Source organism: Silene latifolia, chromosome X (genome assembly GCF_048544455.1).
Source record: "Silene latifolia isolate original U9 population chromosome X, ASM4854445v1, whole genome shotgun sequence".
NCBI classification, from domain to species: domain Eukaryota; kingdom Viridiplantae; phylum Streptophyta; class Magnoliopsida; order Caryophyllales; family Caryophyllaceae; genus Silene; species Silene latifolia.
The window spans coordinates 114,252,513-114,265,767 of NC_133537.1; positions in this window are offsets into that span (position 1 = coordinate 114,252,513).

Sequence of the window (13,255 nt, forward strand, 5' to 3'; positions counted from 1 at the left end):
CTAGTTCATAAATATATACAGGAAATTATAATTAGCATTTGGCTCAGTAATACTGATGGGACATTAAAAGGATCCTAGTCTTCAAAGGTCATACAATAACAATTGACATTATAATGTAAAGTTGTAAACTTACTCAGTCATCATCTTTACAAATTTATCAGTGGGAGAATGTCCGCAAGAGTCAATCCAGTACACTATGCCTTTTTTCACACTGATTACCGTTAGCAGCCAATGCTTGCTATGAAATATTGAAAATTGAACTGTTATTTTATATACATGCATAAAAGCGTGTGTTAATAAATGAATAGAATCGTGATTCATTATAATAAACTACTATACACACTGATTCTCATTGTATGGGGCAAACCATAGGCTTTTGGGCATCATCAACCGTTCAGCAATTTTCTCGTTGTACTCTTCGTATGTGTATCCGAAGGACTTATGAGAGAACAATTCAGGTGATACAAATCCGTAGTCATGAGAAACATAGTTCCTCTCAACCATGTGTGTACACAGGTACCTATTACGTCAAATGGAACGAATAATGTTATTTTCATTGATGATATAAATAAACATCACTATTCGTAAAACCAAATGCCTAGTTTTAATTAAAAAAACTTACTTAATCCAAATTCCAATGTGCATAGCATCTAACTCGTCAAGGTCGAGAAACTGACACAGTGATTCCCCATCCATATAAATAATGAAACCGAAACCCATAACATCCTCTGCGATGTCAATCATGAGTACTTCCCCGACAGTTAGCTTCCTTTCAGCCAGCTGGTGCCAAGCTACGAACGCTGGAGTACTCAGTTTTTGCTTATAATCATCGGTCTGTTATTTATCTTTAAGAGGAACACCAACGTTGGGTGTTCGTACAACCCCGGTCTACAATTTAGAAAAAAAAATATATACATTACACGAGACATAATATATAATTTAAATAACCAAAAAAAAAGGAAAAACTCACAATCTATTTTTCAAATTATCAATACCTCTTGAATTTTGGGTGGAGAGGCAGTCGAATCAGTGATTTGGATGTTGATGTAGTAGTCCTAATTTCAGCTATAATGGCTTCGTGTAACTCCTGAAAATGAAAAAATACAAATACTTACTATATGTCAGATAAGGTTACCCTAATAAATTTAAATCCTTTCATTATATAAAATGCGTCCGCTTTAGCATAACTACCCCGGAGATGTCAACAGTAATGAATTCTTCAGGCCATTGCACAATAGAACCCACGACATCTTGCAAAAGCCATTTTTCACTACATGGTACTATTAGAATACCATACTTCTCCAGATATAACTCGGTCACTTCCACTTCCCTCCATCCCTCACGGGGGGCAATGCTTTCAACCTCAACTCCCCTAGCAAGAGCAGTTCTGCTCGATGCCATGGTAGAGGTTTGGTAGTAAAGAACACAAGGCTTCTTGCAAACGACCTTCACATTTTTAATTAATTAGTATATATACATGCACTACTTTAAATAATAAATTTAATTAATTAGTATATATACAGCAATTATAAACTAGTCGTAGTAGCTAATACCTCATCAAAACCCGGAATTGAAGATGATAAGAACGTGTCTTCGGCTCCCACCTCCACGTCCTTCTCCCCTGCCTTCATGACTTCCTCTTCATCTCCCCCATCTTGATCCTTTGCCATGTCTTTCTCACTTCGCATGCCCGGTTTTTTCTTCTTATCCCCTGCTTCCTTTATGACTTGTCGAACCATAACCAACTCTTCTTCAGATGGCTTATCCCCCGTTTCCACCATTCTGAGTATCAACTTGGCCATTGTTTGTAGCTGTGTAGTAGAAATGAATATGATTAAAATTAGTATAATTTCAGGAAATATATATATATATATATATATATATATATATATATATATATATATATATATATATATATATAAATTATGTCGAGTATTTTTCCCAAAATACTTAGTGATACCAACACGCGATACCTCTCTCACACGACCTGGATGCTCTGCTTTGCCGATTGCCCTAGCAAGAATGTCATCGCGTCCTTCAGGCTTTCATTTTCCTTCTTGTACCTCCTTCTCACAGATTTTCTACATACACATAAAACCATTATGCAACTAAATTTTATTGAAACTCACAATTATATAACCGACCATCAGTGGTAGGAGTGACACATTTATTCAAACTTACAATTTTCTCTTTGACGGCCTTATCATATGGAGTTTATAACTTTCCATTCTTAGGAGTGTGACCGGCCACCCAAGCGTCGTGACGATTGACAGTTCCAAGCTTCTTCTTAATCAATATATAACCACCTCTAAAGCCATGAAAGACGCTCTCTTTCTTTGAAATGTTCTCTTGGTTCTGCCTACTTATAGTCTTCATAAAATGAATTGTATCGAGTAACGTAAGCATATTCCATTACTTATTAAGTGATTACTAATAAAGTGATCCCAATGAGTCGCAGATAAATTACCTTAAACTTCTCAGACTGCCTATAAGCAATAAAGTTAATCCAATCTTGTTGGCTGACAAACTTATACTTATTCTTTGGTGGTTTCTTGTTTATCTGCCCGGTCTTCTTGTCGAACAAGTGGTTCTGAGCAACCTTTAACTTCCATGCTCTGAAGGATTCCCCTATCTTCCTTCTAAGGTAACCATCATGTTCTTGGGGGACAGTGTAAGCTGCATGCATATGTGGTGAGCATATTTGGTTAGTTTCGGCTAATAGCACATATCGAATACTAAGATAATTTCATCTCACTGCATTTATTATTGTATATACATACCTTTAATCTCCTCCATAGCTTTTCTTCCTTGTCTTGACTCAACTGATTGATACACGGCAAGTCGAGAGGCACATACTCTCTTACACAATAACCAATCCAAGTCGCAAAATTTGCAGCAAAATCACCATCTGGCAGCCCCGTTAATGGATCCCATATAAGTTTATTAGGTATCCCTCTTTCTATTGCTTCTAGGGAAACCCTATGGGTTTTTCACCCAGTATCTGATTCCAAATTATTCTCATCACCTGAATCTTCTTCGTTTGACCTTTTCCCATCATTTCTTTTCAGCTTTCCACCCATATCTAAACCAGAAATTTAGAAACTACTAACTTTAAGCATTAAGTCGACATAGCAGACGTTGTTTAACACACATTATACTTAAAATAATAGGTGCTGTTTAACACACAATAAACCTAAGATAATTAGGGGATAATATCACAACTAAGAAAATAAAGACATTAAGTTAATGAGACGAAAGAGTAGGGTTTATTATTACTTCAGGTATGGCGATAACGGAGGGGGCGGCGACGGGGATGGCAACGGCAGAGGCAATGGGGATGGCAACGGCAGAGGCGACGACGACGACGACGGCGACGGAGAATAGTAGTGGTTCTAGGGAAACTCAATGTTCGAGGGTTTTAAGTGGGCGAGGAGAAGGTTTGCATGTGTATTGTTTGAATATTTTATTGAAACTAGTAAACACGGGTTAAGCGAAACCGTATTCTATATTTTGCAATATGACCACGGCTGATTATAAACCCGTAATTGTTGTCATTATATTACATCGGTTGGTGCCTAACCGTTGTCATTTATCTTTCATTGTGTCAAGTTTTTCCCGCCAAAAAAAAAAGCATCTTCCATGTTTGTTAATCCGTATTAAGTTAGTACAAACTTCTTTCCTCAATTAGGCAACTGGGATAGCAAGTGGGGGAAAATCAAGAATAATGAGAAATACGAAGTATTAGCAACTGGAACACGGCTTAAAAAATACCGTATAGTCAAACAATTAATTATTTTTTAATATAATAAGTCGTATCGTCATATCTTACATTTATTTTTTATTTTTTTAATATATTGAGTCGTATGGTCAAACAATTAATAAACGGTGCACGTTGAAGTTAGAACGTCACGATTCACAGCGGTTGTAGGTGAACCGTTGTTAATGAAAAAAATTTACAACGGTTGTAGTTGTAGGCTAACCGTTGTTATTGAACCAATTTACAACGGTTGTAGCTGAACCGTTGTTGATGAACCAATTGACAACGGTTGCAGGTGAACCGTTGTTGATGAGTATTACGTAGCGTTAATCGGATCTTGATTCTCGATGATCTATGGAGTTCAAAAAATGCAAGCAAATCAAACAAGCATAACTCAACACTTTCAAATTGATCATTTCATTTAATTTTAAACCAAATACATTACAGCAATTATCATAAATCAAAAGATGTATAATAAGCCGGAACAACCCCGGTTAAGCGTAAAAAGTGCTTCTCAACTTGCCACCAATCACGCCACTCTGGTATACCACTAACTTCTGGGTCATTGGCTTCATATTTTGCAATAACAGATTGAACATATGCAAGGACATGACTTGCATGTGGAGATAGGGTTGGAAGAGTATAACTCAACATATCTCTGGCTGCAGCCAAGTTGCGAGTAACAGGCCGACGAGGGTATGAAGATGATGATGATGATGAGGCTTTGTTGACAAGCCGGACTGCTTCACGCCTCTTAATCCAATAATTCCATTGATGTTCAATGGATGCTTTGATTAATGGGTGTTGATCGGCGGGAAGCCCGGCGAGAACCTTCCCATCATCTTCAATCGTTTGTGTAAGTCATTCTTCGTTGTTGATAAAATTAGGGTTCATTGCCATGTTGTTTCAAATTTGTGTAATGAGGATGAAATATTGTGATTTGATTAATGAATGTTAGTAGAGGATGCTTTAACATTTATAGTCACATTTATAAGTTTTCTCGAAACCGTTGGTAATTAATTTAATCAGCTAGTCTTGCTATAAACTGATATATCCGTCTATAACTAAAGAAGGGTCAAATAGCTTGAAAGTGGTGACATTTTTTGCCCCCACCACCCCACTTGTTGCTTGTCCTATTAGGAATATGGTATTGTATTTGGCCCATCTTTAGTTGTAGACGCATATGTGCCGTCTATAATGAGATTTTGTGTTAATTTAAAGTAAAGGTTTACTTATTAACAAATATTTTAAATTAAACCTACGTAATTTGCAATAAATAATTAGACAATAAAATACACTACCACGCAAATATTATTCAAGAAAAACACCTACATCACAAGAAATTAAAAGACGCGCAGTTTTAAAACCATTAATTAGAATAATAACAATAATTAATTAACATAATCTTCTTGTAATTCCCCTGCGATTGCGATAAATATTGGGAATTCAATATGTGGATTATTAAGAGGCACTTGTTCTGCGTCTCATGAACGAGGCACAGTGTTAATATAGTGCCGATATGTTCTTAATAGATTAATGTCACAATCGGTTGCAATCCATAAATATTGCGCTTGTAACGCATCATCCGTATAATAATTTTTCTTCCTAGCATTATGATCCTCATATCTTGCCTGGAGTTTTCTCGCTTGACGAAAAGATTCCAGCTTCTTCCCAAAACCTTCAAACTCGATCATTGCGTAACCAAGAAAACCATGAACTTTAGTCCAAGCTGGGTGGACCTTTTTAACGTTCGTATAACCACCTTGACGAAGCATATCTCTCATCCAAGTAAAACTTCTCGAAAAAGCCTTACCATTTTTATCATATTTGATTGGAAGGTTGTGTATAATACACGTAATAGGATGGACATAGCGCGTATTTGATTGTGATTCGGCGGGTGTAGAAGACGACGACGACATGGTGATCGAAGTGTAATATTTTTAATTAAATTATAGGCTATGATTAATTGAACGTTGAATTGGTGAATATGGTTAATTGATCACATTAAAAGTGATATATTTATAGGAAAATATGTATGCATGTGTGGATATAATAATGGACGGATAGTAAATAACGGTCAAACAAAACAATGCATGCAACGGTTCATTATTTATCATACATGCATCGGTTGAATATTTTACATTGAAAAAAGTATATAACGGTTATTTTTCAGCCGTAAATGATAAATGACAGCGGGTACAGAGGAACCGTTATATTATAATAGCAAATGATAACGGTTGCAAGAAACCCGTAGCTATAACATAACAACGGGTGCCAAAAACCGTTGCTAGTCTTAATTTCGTAACGGTTTTCGAAACGCCGTTCTCTTAAACTGGTAACGGTTGCCTAACAACCGTTGATAAGGGTGATTATATAACGAGTTTATGGAAACCGTTATACGTATTTGATAACAGTTTGTTATACAAGCGTTGTCACATTATAATAAGAATGGTTTTCGACGGAAACCGTTATTCTTATTAGCGCGGTCTAGGTTTCCGCCAATATTTTGAAAACGGTAATCTAAGAGTCGTTATTAAATGCATTAAACCATTGTGATACGCTCCTTATTGATGGTCCGATTTGGCGTAGTATATAAAATAATAAAATATTACTCCCTCCTATTCACAATAAACTTCCCTATTTCCTTTTCCGTCTATTCATAATAACTTCTCTATTTCCTTTTTTGGTAAGTGTTTGTGTGGTCCAAATTTAATTGTATGGTGGGATAGTGTATTTGTGTGGTCCAAATTTAATTATATGGTGGGTTAGTGTATTTCCTTAATTTTTGTGTCAAAATAAAAGGAGAAGTTTATTATGAATAGCAGGGAGTATATAAGAATGTACTTACAACGGAAAATACGAACATAGTCATACAATCTTGTCAAATCTAGTCAGTTCTACGGGAAAGTAAAATATTTGTGACAAGTTTAGTTGCCACCAATTAAACCAATTTCCAACTGTAAAATCTCAAAACGTTCTCTAGCCAATGCTTTGGTGAAAATGTCAGCCCATTGTTTTTCTGTGCTACAAAATTCCAGTCTTATGCTGCCCTTATCTACATGGTCACGTAGAAAATGGTGTCTAATGTCTATATGCTTAGTTCGCGAGTGCTGCGCAGGGTTCTTAGATATAATTATAGTACTCGTATTATCACATAAAATGGGAATACATCCAACATTAACACCGTAATCACATAACTGTTGCTTAAGCCATAAAAGTTGAGAACATACCAACCCAGCGGCAATATACTCGGCTTCAGCTATAGATAACGCAATGGAATTTTGCTTCTTTGGCCCCCCATGTAATAATGCAAGGTTCAACAAACGTAGCTATGCCAGAAGTACTTTTTCTATAAAGTGAACACCCTGCATAGTCTGCATCTGAATACCCTATGAGATCAAAATTACACTAGAGAGGATACCACAAATATAATTTTGATGTACCAATTAAATATTTCAGTATTCTCTTAACTGCAATCATATGCGATTCTTTAGGGAACGATTTAAATCAAGCACATACGCTTACACTAAACTTTATATCAGGACGACTTGTAGTTAGATAAAGAAGTGAGTCAATCATACCTCGATAAGTTGTCTCATCGACAGACTTACCGTCTTCATCCTTAGTCAAATTCTTGTCTGTAATCATAGGAGTTGGCTTAGAATGAGAATTTTCCATACCAAATTTCTTGATTAGCTCTTTGATGTATTTCTGTTGGTGTATCATAATTCCTTCAGTAGTTTGTTGAATTTGAAGCCCAAGGAAGAACTTGAGTTCTCCTATCATGCTCATCTCGAATTCAGAGGTCATCAATTCTGAAAAATACTTACACAAACGATTATTAGTTGAACCAAAAATAATATCATCAACATAAATTTGTACAACTAATAGATCGGAATTTTCAGATTTCAAGAATAGGGTTTTGTCGACAGATCCTCTTTTAAAACCATTTTGAAGAAGATATTTTGACAATTTGTCGTACCAAGACCTAGGAGCTTGTTTCAAACCATACAAAGCTTCATCTAATTGAAAACATGGTTTTGAAACTTGCTATCGAGAAATCCTGGAGGTTGCTCAACAAAAACCTTCTCATTCAAATAACCGTTAAGAAATGTTGTCTTAACGTCCATTTGAAACAGTTTAATTCCTTTTTGAGCTGCAAAAGCTATTAATAGCCTAATAGCCTCAAGTCTGGCTACGGGAGCGAAGGTCTCATCGTAGTTAATTCCTTCTTGTTGATTATACCCTATGTTGATTATACCCTAGTACGACCAATCTGGCTTTATTTTGTACAATAACTCCCGTATCGTCCAACTTGTTTCTGAAAACCCATCTTGTACCAATAACAGTTCGGTTTTTAGGTCTCGGAAGCAAATGCCAAACTTTGTTCCGTTCGAACTGTTGTAGCTCTTCTTGCATAGCGACTATCCAATCTGGTTCTGCAAGTGCTTCTTTGATATTTGTTGGCTCAATGGTTGAGAGGAAGGAGTAAAATGAGCAAAAGTTATTAAGCTTTCTACGAGTTCTAACCCCTTCATTTAAACTTCCCAGAATAGTTTCCATTGGATGAGAATCCTTATATCTCCATTTCTTAGAAACAGGAGGCACATCATCATTTGAACTTGGCTCGCCTTCTTCGAATGATCGAGGTTCAAGCCTCATTCCCCCTGAATCCAATCCTGGGCTTATAACAGAATCAGGTATAACTTTGAATCCTGTTCTTTGATTTGGATTTGATATTATAGCATCATCAGCTATAACTTCAGTTTCCAATTGCTTGGACTGAGAAGAGGTTATAGTATCATCAACTATATTCTCAGTTCTCTTTCCTTTATCATTCGAAGGGCTTCCTTGTTCATCATTTGTGCCTTCAATTTCTTTATCTTCCTCATCCAATTCTGGAAGATCATCCCTAGATAGTCGTAAATCAGGTTCGTTCAAACCTTCTTCCTCATCCTGTTCAGCTTTAACGAACATATTATTCTCATAAAAAATAACATGGACACTTTCTTCAATGCATAGGATTCTCTTATTAAAAACCTTATATGCTTTACTGTGATTAGAATAGCCGGCAAATACAGCTTCGTCACTTCTGGGATCGAATTTTCTTAATCTATTTTTACCATTATTATGGACAAAACATTTGCTCCCGAAGCAACGTAGATGTGATATGTTGGGTTTAAGTCCCCTAAGAAGCTCGTAAGAAGTCTTCTTGAGAATTGGTCTAATCAAAGCACGATTGTGTACATAGCATGCAGTATTAATAGCTTTAGCCCAAAAATTACGAGGTAGACCGCTACATAACAACATAGTGCGTGCCATGTCCTCCAATGTTCTATTCATACGCTCAACGACATCGTTTTGTTGTAGGGTTCGTGGTGCTGAGAAGTTATGCCCAACACCATTCTCCCTACAATATTCTATAAAGGCATGGTTATCGAATTCGGTGCCATGATCCGTGCGAATAGAAATCAATTTTGATTTATACTTATTTTGGGCAAGCTTCATTAAAACTGCAAACTTTTCGAAAGTTTCATCTTTTGAATTGAGAAATATTGGCCAAACATATCTAGAGTAATCATCAACTAGAACGAAGACATACCTGGATCCGCCTCTACTTCTTACCTTCATTGGGCCACATAGATCCATATGCACGAGTTCTAGTGCTTCATTGGTACTTACCATTCTCTTAGGTTTGAACGATGATCTCACACGTTTGCAACGAGCACACGAGTCACATTAAGTTTCTTGATCAAATTTGATTGAGGGAAGTCCTTCAACCAAATCCCATCTCTTTAATGTATTCAAAGTAGTTGAACTAATGTGCGCAAATCTTTTGTGCCAAAGACAAGGATCATTTGTTGTAACTTTCATGCATGTGAACGAGTTAGTAGGAATATTATTTAAATCAATCATATAAATGTTCCTTTTACGCTGTCCATCAAGCACAACACTACTTGTTCCTTTAATTATTATCCGACAAGAATCTAAATGAAAAACAACTTTATTTCCCTTGTCACATAATTAAGAGATACTCAGTAAATTGTGCTTGAGACCACTAACAAGATAAACATCACTAATAACATGAGAAGAAGATATGCCAACTTTACCAATACCAATAACCTTACCCATCTTATTGTCACCAAATGTAACTTTACCTCAGTCGAAGGGTTCAAGTGAAAGAAATAAATTTACATCTCCAATCATGTGCCTTGAACATCCACTATCAAGGTACCATAGATTGTTTTCTTTCACCACAACCTGCAAAAAGATTAGATACAGTTTTTAGGTACTCAAGCTAAGTTGGGTCCTTTGATGTTAGTCACTCTAAAAACTAAATCTTTTCTAACCCAAACTTGTCTAAAACTTTTCCGTTTTGGAAACGAATAGGCTTGTTTGGGAACCGTCTTTGATTGTGTTTTGGGTTCTCCATGACGTGGTCTTTCAGGTTGTTTTGGGGGAGCTTTAGTTTTGAAACGCTCTTTAGACTTAGGTGACTGTTTCGATTCGGTAGCCTTCTTATAATCAAAGCTCATATCATAGAACCAACGATGATCATTGTTAGGTTCTTCACTCGTACTAGGTTCAGATGGGGGGAAGTCATTATCCTCTAAAATAGTGTAATACTACGGTTTTATGAGTCTATGGGTACTCTATCGAGTGGGGCTTACTCTGTCAAGTAAGTATGTTTTTATACGAAACAGTAGTCTATCTGATGGGTACTCGATCGAGTATGTATGGCACTCGATCGAGTAAGGGGCACTCGATTGAGTAGATTACTTACTCGATCGAGTACGTTGGTCTTATGGGTTATTTTAGCTGGGTTTTGTTAATAACGCGTGATTATTATAAAATGATTTCGTCACCATTCTTAATCAGTTTTCACTTTTCTAAAATCTTTCAAAAGAGAAAAAGAGTTACGTTGTTCTCCTTCTTTGCGTTGTTAGCAAATCCCAAAGGCTAAAGGGGTCGGATCGTCGTGTTCTTTACGCCGTTGAGTTCGTCGTGTCGAGGGTAAGATCCTTATATAGTTTTTATGTTATTTCATTGAGCTTGGTTAAAACCCTAACTGGGTAAATTTGGGGGTTTTTGGATGATTTATATGTATGTGGTAGTGATTGAATGTATACATGTTATAGGAGGAGGATTCGTAGAGGAGAATTCTGATTAGCTGCTAGATCGTTTGTGGTGATTGCTTTTCCAGGTAGGGTTTCCCTACTCGTTATTAATTACATAATGTGTGGTGATTGTGCTGTAGTTAGTGATTGTTTATTGATTCAGACGGTTGTGATTTCGTATTGTTGATTGATTCAGACGGTTGTGATTATTGTTAAAGTATACTGCTGGTGTTTGTGACGGTTGTTGATTAATATCGTTGATTGTTATTGTATCTGTCTGTGATCTTCGGGATGCGACCCTGGCTGAGTGGAGTCACTTACGGAAGTGGCTTCACGCCCTTGATTTGTCTCCTGTGAAACCCGCCACAGGAGGGATGTGCACATTAATGAACATGGGTTTATCGCTCAATGGAGATGAGCGAGGTTTAGGTGGGAACGGATGCGGTCCCCCACTGGCGGCGAGGAGTATCTGTTGCGATGGGTACTCTGGTAGGGCTACACACTTTAGTGTGTAGTCAGTTATGAGGTGATTGGAGATGGAGACTGGGATTGTGTGTGAGCTGTTTGTATGATTGTTTCAGTGTGGCTTTGATTGTGTAATTAGTACTGATCCCGTTTAAATGTTTTAAAAACTGTGGTGCTCCATTCGGGGATAGTGAGCAGTTACTGAGCAGGTATGTTATGATGCGTATTGGATAGCTGGGATGAGTCATCACGTGGCAGTTAGAAGTCTTCCGCTGTGTCAGACGATGTTTTATAGTTTTGACAGTTTTATCAGTAAACCATCTGAGAACCTTGTATTTCAGTTTAACAGTTTTGGTTTTGAACATGTAATCACTTTAAACTATATTGTTATTTCAATTATGTTTCTTCATTGTCATTTGGTTATCATTGCCTCGGGTAACCGAGACGGTGACGTTCTCATACCTTAAGTGGTCCTGGTAAGGCACTTGGAGTATGGGAGTGTCACAAAGTGGTATAAGAGAGACGATCTTGAAACCTGTAACCAATGAACCTAATGAACATAGAGAGTCAAAATAAAATGAACCCGGGGTAGAAGTTGTAGAAGCTAATGCAAAGACTTGGGAGACGTCCTAAAGTCGCGAACTCGCTCTACAATTATGAACCGGTCACCATGGGATATGAGTCGGTATCGCTATGTGTTTATCTTGTGAATTGTGTATCTTTGTATCAAAGTGTGTTATAAATCGGTGGATGTATGTATCTGGAGAATGGGGAATGTGTAGAGAAAGATGATAATGAGGTGATGTTATACATTATTGATTGAAAGCATGATAGTTGTTTTATGATATGGCATTATGGAAATACGGAAAGAAAATTTGTTTGGTTTGAGTTATACATAGAGTTATGTATATATATATATATATATATATATATATATATATATATATATATATATATATATATATATATATATATATATATATATATATATAGAGAGAGAGAGAGAGAGAGAGAGAGAGAGCAAAGTTCTCCTAAGTCCTTCATATCTTTTGAATCCCTAAGTCTTCATATGGGCCTTTGGATGAAGGAGATGGAGGGAGGAGATTGCATCTCAATGGAGGACTAGGAATGAATCTATCTAATTTCCCTCCCTAATCATTCCTAAACACCTCCTAATTCTAATCCTCTCTTTTTACCCACTCCTTCTTCCCCTCACTAATCATTCAATTTCATACATTTCATTTCTTCTCATTCTCTCTCAATAACAAAACAAAAAAAAACCAAACAAAAAAAACCCAAACAAAATCAAAATAAAATCCCCTCATCCCCTCACTCACCACAAACCCGGCACCCACCATCAACCCTCCTTCCTCTGGCGACCCAACCCACCGCAGCCCCTCCTTTTTCCGGCGCCGTTCCCTTCCCCTTACCCGCCACTGACCTCGCACCACCACCCACCAGCCGACACCACCTCCACACAGCCAACCACATTACACCTGACACCACCCACGACCACCAACTAACCCTACCGGCCACCACTACCTGCCCCCACGGCCACCACCACCAACCCCACGCCATTACCACTATTCCAACACGACACCCACAACCGCACCTCACTCCGCCACCACAACACCGCACAACCCCACCGGCCACTGCCACCCTTGCCTTTCCCGCCGCCAACAGCCCACATCCACACCCATAACCTCAAACTATCAGATCTGGTCCGAGGCTTAACTTTAGTAATCTTGCAATTAAACTCTTGTGTATTATATTCCTTTGCCGACGGTTTTAAAGGATTAGCGATTGCTAATTTGGCTTCCTAAAATATACACAGTGCTCTTGCTTTTTAGAGTGAGTGTGTTAAAGAAGAATTGAAGGGAAAGCTTCTATATTAGTCAAAGATGCCTACTAATTT